The 16,569-nt window shown below is 45.3% G+C and overlaps 1 pseudogene; it reads left to right on the forward strand.

The window, feature by feature from the left end:
• Window positions 1–13,309, forward strand: part of LOC143403488 (bis(monoacylglycero)phosphate synthase CLN5-like) — a 36,540-nt pseudogene extending 23,231 nt beyond the window's left edge.
• Window positions 13,310–16,569: the final 3,260 nt, after the last annotated feature.

The raw sequence follows: 16,569 nt of genomic DNA on the forward strand, positions 1-16,569 counted from the left end.
GCTGGCCAGTGCCCTGTGCATGCTTGTCCTTCCTCCTTGAACCAGATGGCCACTGTCAAGACAGGTACACTTTCTGCCCCACTGGCTCCCTGATCCCAACTATGAAGCGCGAAGTTTTTTGATGACAAGCCCTCACGTGGCATTTTAATGTGGCAACCTCCCGGGACATTTGAAAGTCATGCCTGATTGCCAAACTTCTGGCAAGAAACTACCCAGTGGAAAGGCCGGAACTTTCCATCATCTCCCACCTGAATGAATGCTCCTTTCAAGGAGCCGCCTGCTTTTTTGAGAATGGATGATGTGCATTGGAAGGAAAATGGGACGTCAGTTCTAGTAGCACCCATATCAGGAAGCACCGTGAACAAAATGGCCACGTGGGGGAAACAGGACAGTGAAACAGGGATTTATTAGGAAACACGGCTGTCCGAGTGCCCGCCCTGGAAAGGGGCAGAGACGTGCTTTGAATCCTAGCACTGTTCAAAATGTGTGTAAAAGATCTGGGAGAAGCTGGCTGAACTTGGGGCAGAGTTCAAGAAGATGGAAACCAACTATACAAAAACATTTCTTTTTCCTCTTCTTTTTTGTTAAATTTAACCTTTATTTATTTATTTTTTATGTGCTGCTAAGGATCAAACCCAGTGCCTCACCTGTGCTAGGCAAGAGCTCTATCACTGAGCTACAACTCCAGCCCACAAAAATATTTCTTTACAGTGGAAAACCTACTTATTTGGGAAATGAAACATCTGTTTTGGGGCCAACAGGAAGCAAGACTCTTGCTTTAGCCATAAAGATTTTATTACCCCTTCAAAACACATTGATCAAGGGGACTGGGATTGTGGCTCAACGGTTCAGTGCTTGTCTAGCATATGCAAGGCTCTGGGTTCGATCCTCAGCACCACATACAAATAAATAAATAAGATAAAGGTATTGTGTCCAACTACAACTAAAACAAAAAAAGAAACACATTGATAAAGAACTTATGTTGAGTCTATTGTAAATGTTTGATTCAGTGTTTATGTACAAACAGTTCTATTGTTTTATAATTTTGGATATTGGTTTTTACCTATGAAATTTCCTTTTATTAAAATCATATATGAAGACATTGCTTTACCTTATAGGCAAAAATACTTCCCAGTTTGTAAAACTTTGATTCTACCACGCTTTTTTTTTTCCTTCCAACCAGCCGTATCTCTGTTTTTCAGGGGGTGATTTTACATTTGTGGATTTTTTTTTAAGCCTTTTTTCTTGAGGCAAAAAGGCCAAATGCATATTGGCAGAATTGCTGCACATGAACATCTTAGAACTTTTCTCCTGGAGAGCAGAAATTCTTATCATGCTGGGCAAAGTGAGCATATTAAGTAATCTTAATTTGAATTTCCAAGCCTTTGTTAATCTGAAGAATTTTGATTCATATCAGATATGGGGGTTCTTTGGTCCCCATAGTGACATAATCATGGCAGGAGCTACTTCTTCTGGTATCCCACTTTAAAGTCTTATTTAGATTCCAAAGCTGGAAAGGGTATATTTTCAGATGTAATAAATAACAATGTTAAAGAGCAAATTTTCTGGCTAGCATTTTAGAACTAGCTAGGCTTTTTTGATTCAAGCAACTTAACATCTCCTGTCTCTAAAATGATTCATCTGTCAAGATTGTTGTAAAGACAAAGCTCATGTAAGTTTGGCGTGAGGTCACAACGAATGGTAGATACAATGATTATTTAAAGAACAAAGTGATCAGGTCTTGCCTAAGGTGGATTTCGTGCCAGCCTTTCCCAGGTTTTAAATCACCTAGACTTTGAGCTGATACTACAGGGCTTCAGCAGTTCTTCAAACACCTGGGGCATGAAAGTTTCTGGCGACAGACATGTCTGGGTCAAGAGGTACCTTTGGCCTCCTTCCCTTCCAGAGGTGTTCTGCCAAGTAGCTGAGCTTGCATTAGGGCCAACAGACAGACTCTCAAGTACATCGTGATCATGAATATGTTTTTTTTTTTTTTCTATCCAAGGAAAACACACCAGTAAGATGATGGAGTGAAGATGAGAGAAAACAATCTATTAAATATGAAAATGTACCAATTATATTATTCTATATCCGCTAACACGTGAGTACTTCTTGAGAGATCCGTGTGTTATCATTGAGCGCTCATAAAAAGCCTAAGCACTAATAACTACTTATCTGACCCAGATGAGTAAACTGGGGCTTAGGGGTTAAGTCTGCTGACTAAATGGGATGCACTGTATAAAATTTTCAGCGCTACTCAAAGTATGTTCCTTGGACCAGCGCCTGTCCACCAATCGTTACCAGTTTGTGAGGGGATAAGTGCAGATATTGACAGGAAGCCTTTAGAAACTCTTAAAGCAGTTGTTGAATATTTTGTTTCTATTAAATCTTTTTTTTTTTTTTTTTTAAATCTAGGGTTTGTGAAAAAAAAAAAGAAAGAAAAGCAATCTGTCACATGAAAAGTGTGTAGGTGAGCACTGTGCAAAATTTCAAGAACTGCAAAAAAAAAAAAATACTATGATTGTAAGTACTGTGCTACCAAGAGCATGCTTGGGAAAATGGGGTGTGAGAGTAGTGCATCTCACAGGGGAGCAGGGACAGACAAATGGTACGGCAGTGGTGGTCACTGCAGAAAGCAGGGGCTCCACTTTTAGGATTCTCACTCCAGAGAAGAAACTGTAGAATTTGCAACCACCTTCTGCAGAGTGCCACTGGCAAAGGGGGCGGGGGGCGGGAATAAAGGACATGAGGTTATTGTAAGACTATTATTACATTCCCTGGGTTTCTGGTGTCACAGGGATGTAAAGCTCCCAACAACCTTTCTCTTTGGAAAGAGGTCATCTCAGCTACCACTTACTGAGGAGCTACCAGGAACTAGACTTGAATGAGGCACTTTATATCCATAATATGATGCTTACTTCTCACAGGTCGGTTTGGACACCTCCATTTTTAAAGGTAAGGAAATGGCTCCAAGAGGTTAAGTAACTTTTTCAAGATCACAGAGTCAGTGAGTTATGGAATAGGAATTAAAACCCGGGTCTCTTTGTCAGGGCTCACACATTTTAAACTAGATCATAGTAAACTACTCTACCAGTCTTTTAGAAACGATGGAGAAATCTCTTATTTTGTATACATTGGGAATACATAATCTCAGTATCATTCCCAGAAACAACTGTTGAAACCTACTCCGCTGTCATTGTTGAACCTGTTTTTATGGATGTCAAACATGGTAAGATGCATTTTTAAAAAGGAAGGAAGGAAGAAAAGAAAGAAGGAAAGAGGGAGGGAGAGAGGGAAAGGGGATGTAGTTCAATTTTCCTAACTTGTGTGAGGTTCTCTGGATTCAATCCCAAATATCAGAAAAGAAAAAAAAAAGTGTCCCAAAGACCTGCAGGGGGCAGCAGAGGCCCACTGACCCTCATTTCATCTTTAGCACAGTGCAGAAAGGGGCCAAAGGACACTTTAGTTTAGCTCCTCCTCCTCCTCCTCTTCCTTCTCCTCCTCTTCCTTCTCCTCCTCCTCCTTCTCTAGAGATTGAACCCAGGGGTGTTTAAACCCCAAGCCACATCACCAGCCCATTTCTATTTTTTATTTTGAGACAGGGTCTCCCTAAGTTGCTGAGGCTGGCCTTGAACTTGTGATCCTCCTGCCTCAGTCTCCCAAGCCACTGAGATTACAGGTGTGCATCACCACACCCAGCTTTAATTTAGTTTCTTTATTCCTTAAAATTTACTCTTCTTCCTGGTTTTCCCCTTAAGATAATCTCCCTCATTTTTAAGCACTCCAAATTTGTCTTAAAATGAACTCATTGAGATTGTCTCTAAAGCCAGGCACGGGGTGTACACCTGTAGTCCCTGCAATTTGAGAGGCTGAGGTGAGAGAATCACCTGAGCCCAGGAGTCCGAGGTAGCCTGGGCAATGCAGTGAGACCCCTTCTCAAACAAAACAGAACAAACTTTTCTCTATGCCGGTGAGTTAGATGTAATGGAACAGCCGCTCTGATGTTGTGAAATACGTCATTATTGCCAAGAGAAGAGAATGCTGGTAGGTACCCACTGATTTGGGGGCTGGGCAGAGGAAGCATTAAGTTAAAATTAAATGAAACTAAAAGTAATGACAGTACCGAAATCTTATTTTGGGGAAAAAAGGAAAGTTTAACACAGATGCTCTGGATTGAGGCGAATTGAGATTGTGATTTCTTTTGCTGTTTTAGAAAATTTTTTTTAGCAATTCAGTTTCCCAAAACTTTTTCTTGCAATCCAAAAAATTCACGAACTCATGCGGCCTTGCAGGTACACATGTAGGGAGCATTCCTTTTTATTTTGAGTCATGGACTCAGCCTGTGAAAGCTGAATGAGACCCCAGACAGCACCTGGTCAACTTTCTATCTTCTGGGGTGTGAGTCGCGCGTTGAGACAAAGGACAATGTTGTTCCTTGATGCCAGAGGTCCCAGCCCCGGGCCTGGTCAGGCGTAGGTGCTCTGTAAATATTTGCTACCAGAATGAGAAAGCTTGAGGCCAGGACTGACTCTTAGAAATTTATAGAGCAATTGAGTTGAGAAGCTGGTTCTAGGCGCAGGACTCCTGAGCCTTGGCCACTAGTCTGGCTTGTCCACTTTGTGTCCCTGAAGCACCAGCTCCACTCTTCACCTGAAAGCTGCTGAAACCCAGCTTCAGGCAGTGTGTGTGTGTGTGTTTCTGAATTCTGCATTTCTCATTAAAAGATATTTCATACACAGCGTATGTTTTCAGGTATATTGGCTCTACGGCAGCTGTAACAGATGACTACAAATCTAGCCGTTTAAACAACGGAAATGTATTATCATGTTCCAGTTTTGTGTGGTGCATCACCCATGAAGCTACTTGAGTGGTCTTTTACCCTGTACTGAGCCATGGGGGGCTTAGGTCTCCACCTGGGTTCCAACCCTCATTCCCGTGTGTAGACTGTCCTCTCTCTACCAATGGGACAGCTCTCGGAATTGGGCGTGACCCATTGGGCTTGGACAGCCCACCTCCTGCTTTATTCGGCAAAGAACATTCTGTAGAAAACCTTGAAGTTCCCTTGTATAAGTAAACCAAATGCAGGCTCGCTGGCTCTCTCTCTTTCCAGTGTGGAATTGGACCCCTAGGGCCGTCCAGCCGTCCTGCTCCCCTTTCCAAAATGACTTCCGTGTGGTTGGTCGTTTCATCACCTGTTTCTCAGCTGTATTTTGCAGCCAGTTCACTCCACGCAGAGGAATTCCCACTCAACGGGCTGCCTGGACGAGGCCGGGGTTTTGTGCGTTAGTTGTCCAAACTGGGTTTCAGGGGCCTGCACGGCAGAGCTGTGTTCCTTTCTGGAAGGCCCACAGGAGAATTTGTTTCTGTGCTCTTTCCAGTTTCGAGAGACCACCCCCACACACTCCTTAGCTGGTGACTCTTTATCCATCTTCAGAACCAGCAGTCTTGCTTCTCTCTGTGCCTTACTTTCATAACTACTTCTTCCTCTGTTCCCTCTCTCCTGCCCCCCTCTTCCACTTTCAGGGACTCTTGTGACTATGTTGGGCACACCTGCGTCATTGCTGCTATCAGGTTGGATGATGAGCCACCTTGGTTCCACTGGCACCCTTAATTTCCTTTAGTCATGTAAGTTAACTTATTGCATTTGTAGGTTCTGGGATGTAAGACATGGACATCTTTGAAGGGGTGCATTATTTCACTCCCACATCAAGTGCCAACATAGTTTAATTTTAATATCTGTTATAGTTATAACTAGTTATGATTAAAGAATTCAGTTGTTTTCACAGTCTGGCAGTTAATGAATTCCATTTAAAATGTGGCCTTTGTATGTGTTTCCGTCACTTAGGCTCAAACATCCCCTCTCATAGAAAATACTCTTTTTTACTGGGGGGACTTGAACCCAGTAAAACATATATAGTAAATAAAGAAATTGGAATTCAAACCTAAGCAGTGCTTAACACTACGTCACATGTCCAGGCCTTTTTATTTATTTTTAAAATTTTGAGACAAGGTCTCAGTAAGTTGCATAGGGCCTTGTAAATTGCTGATGCTGGCCTCAGACCTGCAACCATCTTCCCTCAGGAGAAGGATCACTGGGATTACAGGGGTGCACCACTGTGCCCACATTATTGTAAACACTTTGTAATTCTCCCTTTGGTCTCTTGAACCAAAATTCACAGATAATGTTACATCTACATGCATAACTAAGAAAATCAACCATCATGTATGGAAAAACAAAAGGGAAATTTTACAATAAAATGCTATAGATACACTTTCAGGTAATTGCTCAAGCATTGATCCCTCCTTAGAAGACGTAATGGCAGCCACACGCCTGTAATCCCAGCAGTTTGGGAGGCTGAGGCAGGAGGATCACCAGTTCAAAGCCAGCCTCAGCAACAGTGAGGCACTAAGCCACTCAGTGAGACCCTGTCTCTAAATAAAATACAAAATAGGGCTGGGGATGTGGCTCAGTGGCCAAGTGCCCCTGAGTCCAATCCCTGGCACACAGCCCCCGCTGCCCCCCCCAAAAAAAAGAAGAAGACATAAAGAATGACAGAATAAGAATTTTGCAAGTCACACAGATCACTGTCATGGCAGGAGCCACAGATACTGGCGGCTGATGTAGCTGAGTTATGCTGGTGACTCAAATTTGTTGTTAGTCATCTAATTTTAGTGTGAACAACTTTTGGGAACATTCCAAACAATGTGAAGTTTAATTTTACCTGAACTTGATTTACACCATAATTGCATTCCTGGAAAAATTCAGTAATATTTTAAAGCTGTGCAGAAGTGCTCTGAGGCCTGGGGATATGACTTCACGGTAGAGTGATTGCCCAGCATGCACAGGCCCTGGGTTCAATCACCAGCACTGAAAAAAACCTTGGGCTTAGATGCAAAATGGAATTCAGCTCCCCGGTTCAGATAATGATTAACGGTGCTTTTACCATTTTGCTTTCATGAAGCCTAGGAGGGTACATAAGCGACATGGGCCAATCCACCCTTGCATTGACACACGATCACAGAACATCTAGTGTGTAACCCTAACCTTACCATGAAATGCTGGCAGTGCCTGCAAATCACTGTGACAGCTTAAAAAGCACACTTGTAAATTTCCCAGACTCTTTCTCGAAGCGACCTCACTCCTACTGAGAATCCCTGATGGATGAGGTCAGCATGTTTGGCTTACCTGGGATTTTCACTGGGAGAAAGGAGAAAAATAGACTTGACATTTGTTGAGTACTAAAGAAATGTCATACACTATTTTAAACATTTAATTAGTGTAAACTCATGTAATCTTTACAACAACCTGACAATGTAGGGTCTATTATCCTGGATTTTCAAATGGGGGAGGGGGAATGAAGCTTTTCAAGGTTAAGTAATTCATCCAAGAAAACATATATAGAAATTGGAATTCAAACCTAAGCAGTTTGGTCCCAGAGCATGTGCCAGTAACCCCTGCACCCCACTCCCTGGGGAGTGGGGAAACTGATCAGTTCCATTTGACCCTGTCGCTCTGCCCATATCCCAGCCCCCCCCCCCCACACACACACACCACACTCCTCTCTGGCTCCCTGGAACAAATGGTGACATCATTGCTGCGGCAGATCCCTGAGTGACTATGTTAATGATGGTGAAAATGAGTCAGGGGCCATTCACTGGAAAGCTCATGTGTGCGTATTGTGTTTTCATGACTGATGTAGTAACCTGGTTACTGTTGCTTGGAAACTATACACTGTTCTAAGTGATTTTGTAAAAATTGAAATTGACCCTGGCAAATGCCTGTAGGGATTTCTTCAGCCCTTTCACAGCCTCTATTCTTGCTACTACAGTGGGAAACAGAAATCTAGCAGTCCCTCGGTTACCTCTCCCTCACTCTTCCCATGTGTTTGACATCCACACATAATTGCCCTCTGGTCGAAATTTTCAAGTAAGGAGTTTGAATCTGAGGCACAGAATTGCTTCACAGTGGCTTTTAAAATTACTATTTTTAAATATTTATTGGCAGAACTCCAACATTATTGTCCTTCACTAGAAGAGAACAAAATAAATTTCATATTTTGAGTGGAAGATATCTGACCACACTGAATTTGAATGCATTAGTATTGCTTTTTTTAAATTTTTTTTTCCTTTTTGTGGTTCTGGGGCTTGAACCCAGGGATGCTCTACTTGTGAGCTGTGTCCCTGATCCATTTTATTTTTTGTTTTGAGACAGGGTCTCCCTTACTTGCTGAGGCTGTCCTTGAATTTGTGATCTTCGAGCCTCTGCCTGGGATTAGAGGTGTGCACCATGGTGTCCGGCAGCACCCCTAGTCTGAGAGGTGGGTGTCTTAGTGTGTTTTCTGTTGCTCTAACAAAATAGCTGAGACTGGGTAGTTTATAAGAAGTAAACGTCTATTTGGCATACAGTTCTGGAGGCCGGGAAGTCCCAGGACGTGGTGCCAGCACCTGGTGAGGGCCGTCTTGTTACATCATACTTGGTAGAGGCCATCTCCTGGTGGGACAGAGCAAGCTTGTGTCAGCTCCTCCTCCTCCTCCTCCTCTTGGGAAGCCACCAGTCTCATCAGGAGGGCTCCAACAGGGGGCCTTTATACTAATGACCTCATCTAATCCCAGTGACCCCCGAAGGCCCCGCCTACAAATGCCATCAACAGGAGTCTGAGGGGCTGGGGACGTAGCTCAGAGGTAAAGTACTGCCTGGAATGCATGAGTCCTTGAGCTCAATCCCCAGAACCACAATAAATAAACGCCATCAACCAGGAAGTTTAAAAACAAAACAAAACAAAAGCAAAAACATGAATTTGAGGATTAAACTCCAACATAGGTCTGGGAGGGGCATTCAGAGCGTCAGAATGGACTCAAAGGAATCCCAGCCACTGTCGCCCCTGGAGTGCAGGGCTGCCCCAGGACAGATCGCTGCTGTGTGCTTGCTGTGTGACCTTGGAAACTACCCAAACTCTCGAGACTCAGTTTTCTTACCTGTACTGGAGAGCATACTTGTGAGAGCTCCAGTCACCCAGCCTGTGTAGGTGGGAAGTCAGCGTGCAGGAACACTCTTAGTGTGTAGATGGGAAGTCAGCGTGCAGGAACACTCTCAGTGTGTAGGCGGGAAGTCAGCGTGCAGGAACACTCTCAGTGTGTAGATGGGAAGTCAGCGTGCAGGAACACTCTCAGTGTGTAGGCGGGAAGTCAGCGTGCAGGAACACTCTCAGTGTGTAGGGGTGTGAATGAGTGGCCTCTGCATGTTGGGCCCTTCCTGTAGCCCTTTAGAAACATTTTAGTGATTTGTCAATCTTAAAAGTTGCATTTCATTTACCACCTGAATTCCTGGCTTTCGAAAGAATGGAAAGCTGGGGCTGGGGCTGTAGCTCAGAAGTGAAGCACTTGCCTAGCACGTGCTCCTCGGCACCACAAAAAATACAAAATAAAGGTACTTTGTCCACTGAGAGAGAGAGAGAGAGAGAGAGAGAGAGAATGGAAAGCTTTGAAAATCCCCTGCCCTCTTTCCTACATGGCAGCCACAGACTGAAGCTTGGTAGAGGTTGTCCCCAAGGACTCTGTTCCAGGGCTTGGGACTTGCCAGCTCAGAGGCACGTGAGTTGGCTGCTGCCTGTGGCACCTGGGATACCTTCCACGAGACCTGCGTGTGCTGACAGCAATGGCCAACTGTATCAGGCCGTGTCATCAGGAGCTGGGGAAGCAGGACACAATGACTGGAGATTACTGACCACATCATCCGAACTTCTTGACTGAACTTGAGTGTCAGCAGCTCTGACCTATGGAGCTAGTGGAGGAGAATGAATCTGCATGGCTGCCCACGGAGGTTTCTGACCAGAAGTTCAAAAGGAAGCTCTTGATCTGGCTAGATAACGTTTCTATGCCTTATCTTTGGAAAAGTCTGTGTAGAAGCACGACAAGGTGCTTTCCTAATCTTATTGAGAGAAGGGAGGAATGAGAACATATAAAATAATAATCTCACAGCATTAATGTAGATCCTTGATACAATTGAACCCTGCTGCCACTGAGCAGGGAATGAGAGAAGGGGCAGTAACCAGGTAAGGGGGACTCGGCTCCTGCCTTCACAAAGACCTCGCCAAGTAAACATGCAATGCAAATACTTGGGAGGCTGAGGCAGGAGGATCACAAGTTCAAGGCTAGCCCCAGCAATTTCGTGAGACCTTGTCCCAAAACAAAATATGAAATGGGCTGGGATGTGGCTTAATGGTCAAGCACCCCTGGATTTAATACTGGTGACAGCAAAAGAAAATTTTTAAAAAGAAAGTGTGTTATTGCAAACGAAGCTGTGCGTTGATAAACACTCCTGCTGGACTCCCTCACCCCAGACTGGGACTTCTCTTGTTTAGGAATTCCCAAAGGACTGTGGCAGTTGATGGCAGCCTGCACCCTTCTCTCTGAAGGGAAGTGCGGATTAAAACAGCAGGGTTACCTGGGCACGGTGGTGCACCCCTGTAATCCCAACAGCTCGGGGAGGCTGGGGCAGGAGAATCGAAAATTCAAAGCCAGCCTCAGCAATTTATCAAGACCATGAGCAACTTAGCAAGACCCTGTCTCAGAATGAAAAGTAAAAAGGGTTGGGGATGTGGCTCAGTGGGTAAGTGCCCCTGGGTTCAATAAATAAATAAATTAATAATGAGGATAATGAAACAGGGTTTGGGTCTCATTCCACAGAGGTGGCCGTCCCACATTAGTGGATTTCTAGCAAACACGGTGGTATTAAGACTTTTCTGAAATCCATCTAACTCCCCTTCTTGAACAGGACCTACGTGCGTGGTTGAGACTGTGATCAGAATTACTTTTAAAAAGTGGTTGTGCTGGACTTCACCCTGTTAAAGCTCCAACATTCTGGTGAGGCCCTGTTGACAGAAATGCTTTAAAAAATCCGAACATGAGTGAAAGAGTGATGTCTTAGATAAACCTGACTTTTATACAGTGGTGTCCCAGTTAGCAAGCAAGCTGACATTGCCCACCTACTGTATTTCAGAGGGCAGACTGAGGAGATGTGAGGGGGAAACTCAGTAAATTCAACTGTTAGACCAGGACGCAAGAAAAGACCACTGACTCCAATTGAAATCAAATTAAAGCAAGCTTATTATTTCGACAGGCCAGGCAGCCTCTCCCACCCAAAACCGCGGGAACAAGACAGCAGCAGCAGCTTTCCTGCAGCCCAGCTTTACAGCCCAGTAAGTTACACAAGGGGGGGTTACAGGTAACAGAACTCTGACAAGCATAACACTAATGGTAGTTTACATTTTTGCTGACCCCGACATCAGAATTTATGAAGGTCATTAGAGCCTCAAAGAAGGTCATTATCTGGCCAGGGAAGGCCAAGATTGATGAGGCCTCACTAAAGTTTGAGAGAGGGCTGCTCTCTGGTCAGAGAGCCAGGCATGGGTGAGTTCAAGGCACGGGCAGGCATTCCAAGCAGGTTCAGAATTTGCAGTAATTTATAGTAAAGCCGAAGTTAGCTTTTCATGGCTTTGTGGCGAGATGGCTCCCAATTTTAAGAAAAGATCAGGTTGGGTCTATCACAACTGGATGGCAATTTCTCTCTCTGTGGGCGAGGTGGGAGGCAGGGGTGCCAGGACTGTCACGGACACCTGACATCGGTTAGTTTCTTTGATCCTCACAACCACCTTAAGAGGTAGGATCTACTGTTGCACCTGTTTTACAGGAAAGGAAACTGAGAGCCAGACAGAGACAGTAACTTGCCCTGTCACTGTGCTATAAATGGCAGAGACGGGCAGGCCTGCACGGTCATGATGAGTTTTTGGCAACCCCATCTTGCTGATCTCCCTGAAGCAGGCCAGACATGGTGAAGAGGCCAATTGCACTTGCTTATTGTGGCCTGAAGACACATCCTCCTGTCACATTTAAAGACAAATGGTACCTGAGAGAATTGCTAGCCATCAGCAGATGAATAAATTAAGCAAATGTGGTTCATATACACAATGGAATACTATCCAGCCATAAAAGAACAAAATTCTGCTGTTTGTAATATGGACAGATGAACTTGGAGGACATTATGCTAAGTAAGCCAGGCACAAAGACAAGGGCCGCGTGATCATGTGTGGAATCTAAAAATACTGACTTCATAAAAGGACAGAGTAGAACGGTGGTTACCAGAGGGCTTGGGGAGGCCGAGCTGGGGAGATGTTGATCAAAGGATACTTTATTATAGTGAGATGGGAGGGAAAATTTCGAGAGTAGGCAAATGTACAAAGTCAGAGAGTAAATACATGCTTGGGGTTGGGGCAAAGACAGGTGGGGGAGAAATTAGGACTGACTTAATAGTCAGGGAATGTCTTCCTTCAGGGATGAAGATCTCTAAAATTGGTCGTGGTGATGGTTGCATGACTCTGAACCTACTGAAAGTCGTTGGGTTGCACACTTTAACTGGATGGATTGTATGACATTTGAATTGTATCTCAAGAAAGCTCTTTTTAAAATAAAACAGATCAATTCTCCCTCCTTTAAAGAAAGAAAATTGGCCAGGTGTGGTGGCACACGCCTACAATCCCAGTGGTTTAGGAGGCTGAGGCAGGAGGATCGTGAGTTCAAAGCCAGCCTCAGCAACAGCAAGGTGCTAAGCAACTCAGTGAGACCCTGTCTCTAAATAAAATACAAAATAGGGCTGGGATGTGGTTCAGTGATTGAGTGTCCCCGAGTTTAATCCCCAGTGCTCCCATCCTGCAAAAAAAAAAAAAAAAAAAGAAAAGAAAAAGAAAGAAAGAAAATTGCTAGCCCACAGTGACAGAATACCTAAATTACTTCACTGCCTAAAAAAGTGGCTAATGTGTCTGGTATGGTGGCACCTGCCTGTAATCCTGGAGGCCAAGGCCAGACTAAGCAACTCACTGAGATCCCGTCTCAAAATAAAAAAAACAAGGGCTGGAGGTGTGGCTCAGTGGTTAAGCACCCCTGGGTTCAATCCCTAGTTTAAAAAAAAAAAAAAAGTGGGTAATGTAATACTTGGTTTGCTGTTGCATTTAAATTCATCCAAATCTTTTTTCAAAAGGAAACCATGCATTAGATGAATGTAAAAATCGCTTTTTAAAAAAATCTTTAGTCTCAAATAACAGCTCTGGACTCAGAGCTGATAGCCCTCCTGGATTCTAGCAGTTCAAGCAGCCACTCCCCCGGTGGTTCCCTGCCACCCGACAGCTTCTCTGCTGTTTGCAGGAGTATCCGGAACTTGTCCCCTGCAGAAGCCTCTGTGATGAGGGGAGAGACAGCTGAGATGCCCATTAAATTGGCAGCACTGTGGCTGGGAAAGGGAAAGCTGCAGGTGTAAGCGGGGAGCGGGCACCGCGTCTGAGAGCCAGCCGCCCATCTTCAGGTCTCCGTCACAGACTTGTGCATCGACTCAGCAGCGAGCTGTCCAACCAGAAATCCATCCTCTTTTTTATTTTTCTATTTTATTTTTTTAGTATTTTCAGTTGTAGATGGACACAATACCTTTATTTTTAAAAAATTTTTATGTGGTGCTGAGGATGGAACCCAGTGCCTCTCCCGGGCTAGAGAGGCAGTCTCCCACTGAGCCACACCCCCAGCCCAGAGCTATCCCTAGTCTCCAAATCCTTGGTACCATTGAACTGTGGTGAGGATCTTCCAGTTCTGTAACCCGAGGTTGTCAGATGAAGCAGTGAAGGGGGTGGGGGAGGTCCCTGCCTGTGTTTGAGTCCTGGGTCTGTTCCCCACCAAGTGTATACCCCGAAGCTCTGGGACCCTCTGTTTCTTCATCTGTAAGACAGGACTGATAATAACTGATGCTGTGAGAACCGAGCGTGCCTTGTGGGAAGACCTCAGGAACTGCCATCTCCATTTACCATCATCTCAGCGCTCTCCGTGACTAGAGTCACCCCAGAGACCCTCACTGAATAGTAGCTGATCACGAGAATCGATCTGGTTATTTGGGATCTCTCTTTTTTCTCCTTGCACTGTTAGGTGACAGCTGTCTTCCAGTGTCAGAGAGCCTCTTCCTGTGAGTAATGTTTCAAATTTACAACTAGTCCACAGACCTCCCCCACACCCTGAAGCTCTGGTACTCAGTGGACCACACCCATTTGAGGGCAGTCCTGGGCTGTTGCCATGGTGATGCAGAGTATTTTGTAAAACACTTGGCCTGGGGGGTAGTTGATGAGTCATACTCACCACTGGGTGGGGAAACTGCAACTGCTTTCAATTAATACCACCAGACAAGAGCTGAATTGAGAGCTTGCTGGGGTTCTTGCAGTAAATCAGAGGTATCTCTGATCTGATCTGTGTGTGGGTTTTTTTTTTTTTTTTTTTTTTTGGTACTGGGGGTTGAACCCAGGAGCCCTTAACCACTGAGGCACATGCCCAGCCCTTTTTGAAATATATTATTTAGAGACAGGATCTCACTGAGTTGCTTAGGGCCTCACTAAGTTGCTGAGGCTGGCTTTGAACTCACCAAACTCCTGCCTCAGCCTCCCAAACTGCTGGGATTACAGGCGTGTGACACCGTGCCTGACCAGATCTGGGGGTTTTGTTGCATGCTTGGTTCATTTGTTGTGTGGTCATTTTCTCCTATACTCTTCTTATGGGTAGAGGGAGCTGTAGATAAATATCTTCCACGTGCATCAAGAAACTGCAAACTTGGTTGGGCACCTGCCTACAATGCCAGCTGCTTGGGAGGCTGAGGCAGGAGGATCATGAGTTCAAAGCCAGCCTCGACAATTTATCCAGGTTCTGAGCAACTCAGCGAGACCCTGTCTCTAAATAAAACACACAAAGGGCTGGGGATGTGGCTCAGTGTTTAGTGCTCCTGGGCTCAATCCCCAGTGCCCAAAACAAACAAACAAAAACCCTGCAACGTAGTTCTGATAAAATAAGCGCCCTTTTCCTATAGCGTTTTGACCTAACTAAACCTAGCTGAAGGATTTTTTTTGGTGGTCTTTCCCCCACCACATTTCCCACTCTCTTCCTATATGTTCCTTGTTTATAAACCAGGCACACAAAAATTATTCAGTGTTGTTTTCAAATAAGCACATGGGAGGACATTTATCAACTGGACGTATTTGAACAGTGTAGGCTGTGTAATTTCAGGATGGAAAATCTGTATTAGAAATGACTCCTCTGGAATCTACTAGCAGGTCGAAGTCAGTAAATCCGCTTCAAGCAAGCCCCAAACTAGAGCTGCGTGTTGAGTTCTGCCAGGATATGTCATAAGCCTCGAGTGGTTAGTCTGGATTCATGTTCCTCAATTGCACTGTCTACGCACAGCACATTGGGCAGGAGCAGAATCTAGACATGCCCTTTAGGAAAGGACCTGCTAATAAAAGTGGACCACTCAATCATTTAATTAGGTCTGCTGCACCGTGGCCATGGGAAAGGCAGCCTGCCAGGAGCAGCGAGTGTGAACTGTAGAACAAGCCCTGGTGAGGCAGACTAGACAGGGCCCTAACCACCCCAAGGTTTTCTCCCACGGCTTGAGCCATCTTCAAAAGATGTTTTCACCAATGACCAGGAGCCGTGGACTCCTCTCCCAAGCAGGCCGCAACTCGCCTAGGCAGAGGGGCGTGCCCTGGCCGCAGAGGGCCTTCTGCAGGAGGTGGCGGTGGGTGCCTCCACCGTCCTTGCCAAGGGGCACACTGAGGAACCCATGGTCTACGAGCAGATCTACGCGTCAGGTGCAAACCCTGGTACCAAAAGCAAAGAATTGACAAGGTGTGCAGAAAGCGTGGGATTGTGTGTGACCGCTGACTGTGCGCTACCACGGACCTGCCCTTTTTGTCTAGGTGAGTCTTAGACTCCTTAAGAGCCGTCCCAGGAGGCTGCCCTGGGTGCTGTCTCTCTTATATTCGAGCAGAAGCCTCTTTTGGGTTGCTTGCTTCTTTGTGATTTCTATCTCAAACCGAGCAAAAGGAGCCATGGCCGAGTTGGTAAGGCTGGTAACGCTTGCCCACTGGGAGTTTATAATCTAGGTTAGAGAAAAGGGAAGAGAAGCTAACAGTAATATGATGCACACGGTAACTTTAAAGGAACAGTACAAGCAATGGGTGATATGCATGCAAGGAGGGAGAAATCACATGGCTGGGCAGTCAAGGAACATGAGACTTGGTGTGACCCTTGAAGGCTGGAGGTATTCAGGGAAGGGAAGAGCAACAGCGATGGTACAGTGGTCAGGTCCCATTACTGGTCTTTGGCGCAGGTAGGGATATTGGAATAGGCCAAGGGAGGGCCCAAAACTGGGAGCAGTCATTGGTGTGGCGTGTCATTAGCATAGAGTGGGGGTCGTTAGCACAGAATGTGGTGCTTGTGAGGTCAAACAAGACCAGGAGAACTGTGTAGAAACCAGAGGGGCCCTGTTAGCCAGCTTTCTATCACTGTGACAAAATGCCTGAGAAAAAATACTTACAGGAGGAAAGATTTATTTTGGCTCCGAGTTTCAGAGGCTTCTGTTCATGACGGCTTGGCCTGGTGGCTCTTAGGCCTCTAGTGAGGCAGTCCCTCACCGCATAAGTGATGGCGGAGAAAAGCTGCTCATCCCACAGTGGCCAGCGAGCAAAACAGGATAAGGAAGGGCCAGGA

This window comes from Callospermophilus lateralis, chromosome 7 (assembly GCF_048772815.1).
Source record: "Callospermophilus lateralis isolate mCalLat2 chromosome 7, mCalLat2.hap1, whole genome shotgun sequence".
Taxonomy (NCBI): domain Eukaryota; kingdom Metazoa; phylum Chordata; class Mammalia; order Rodentia; family Sciuridae; genus Callospermophilus; species Callospermophilus lateralis.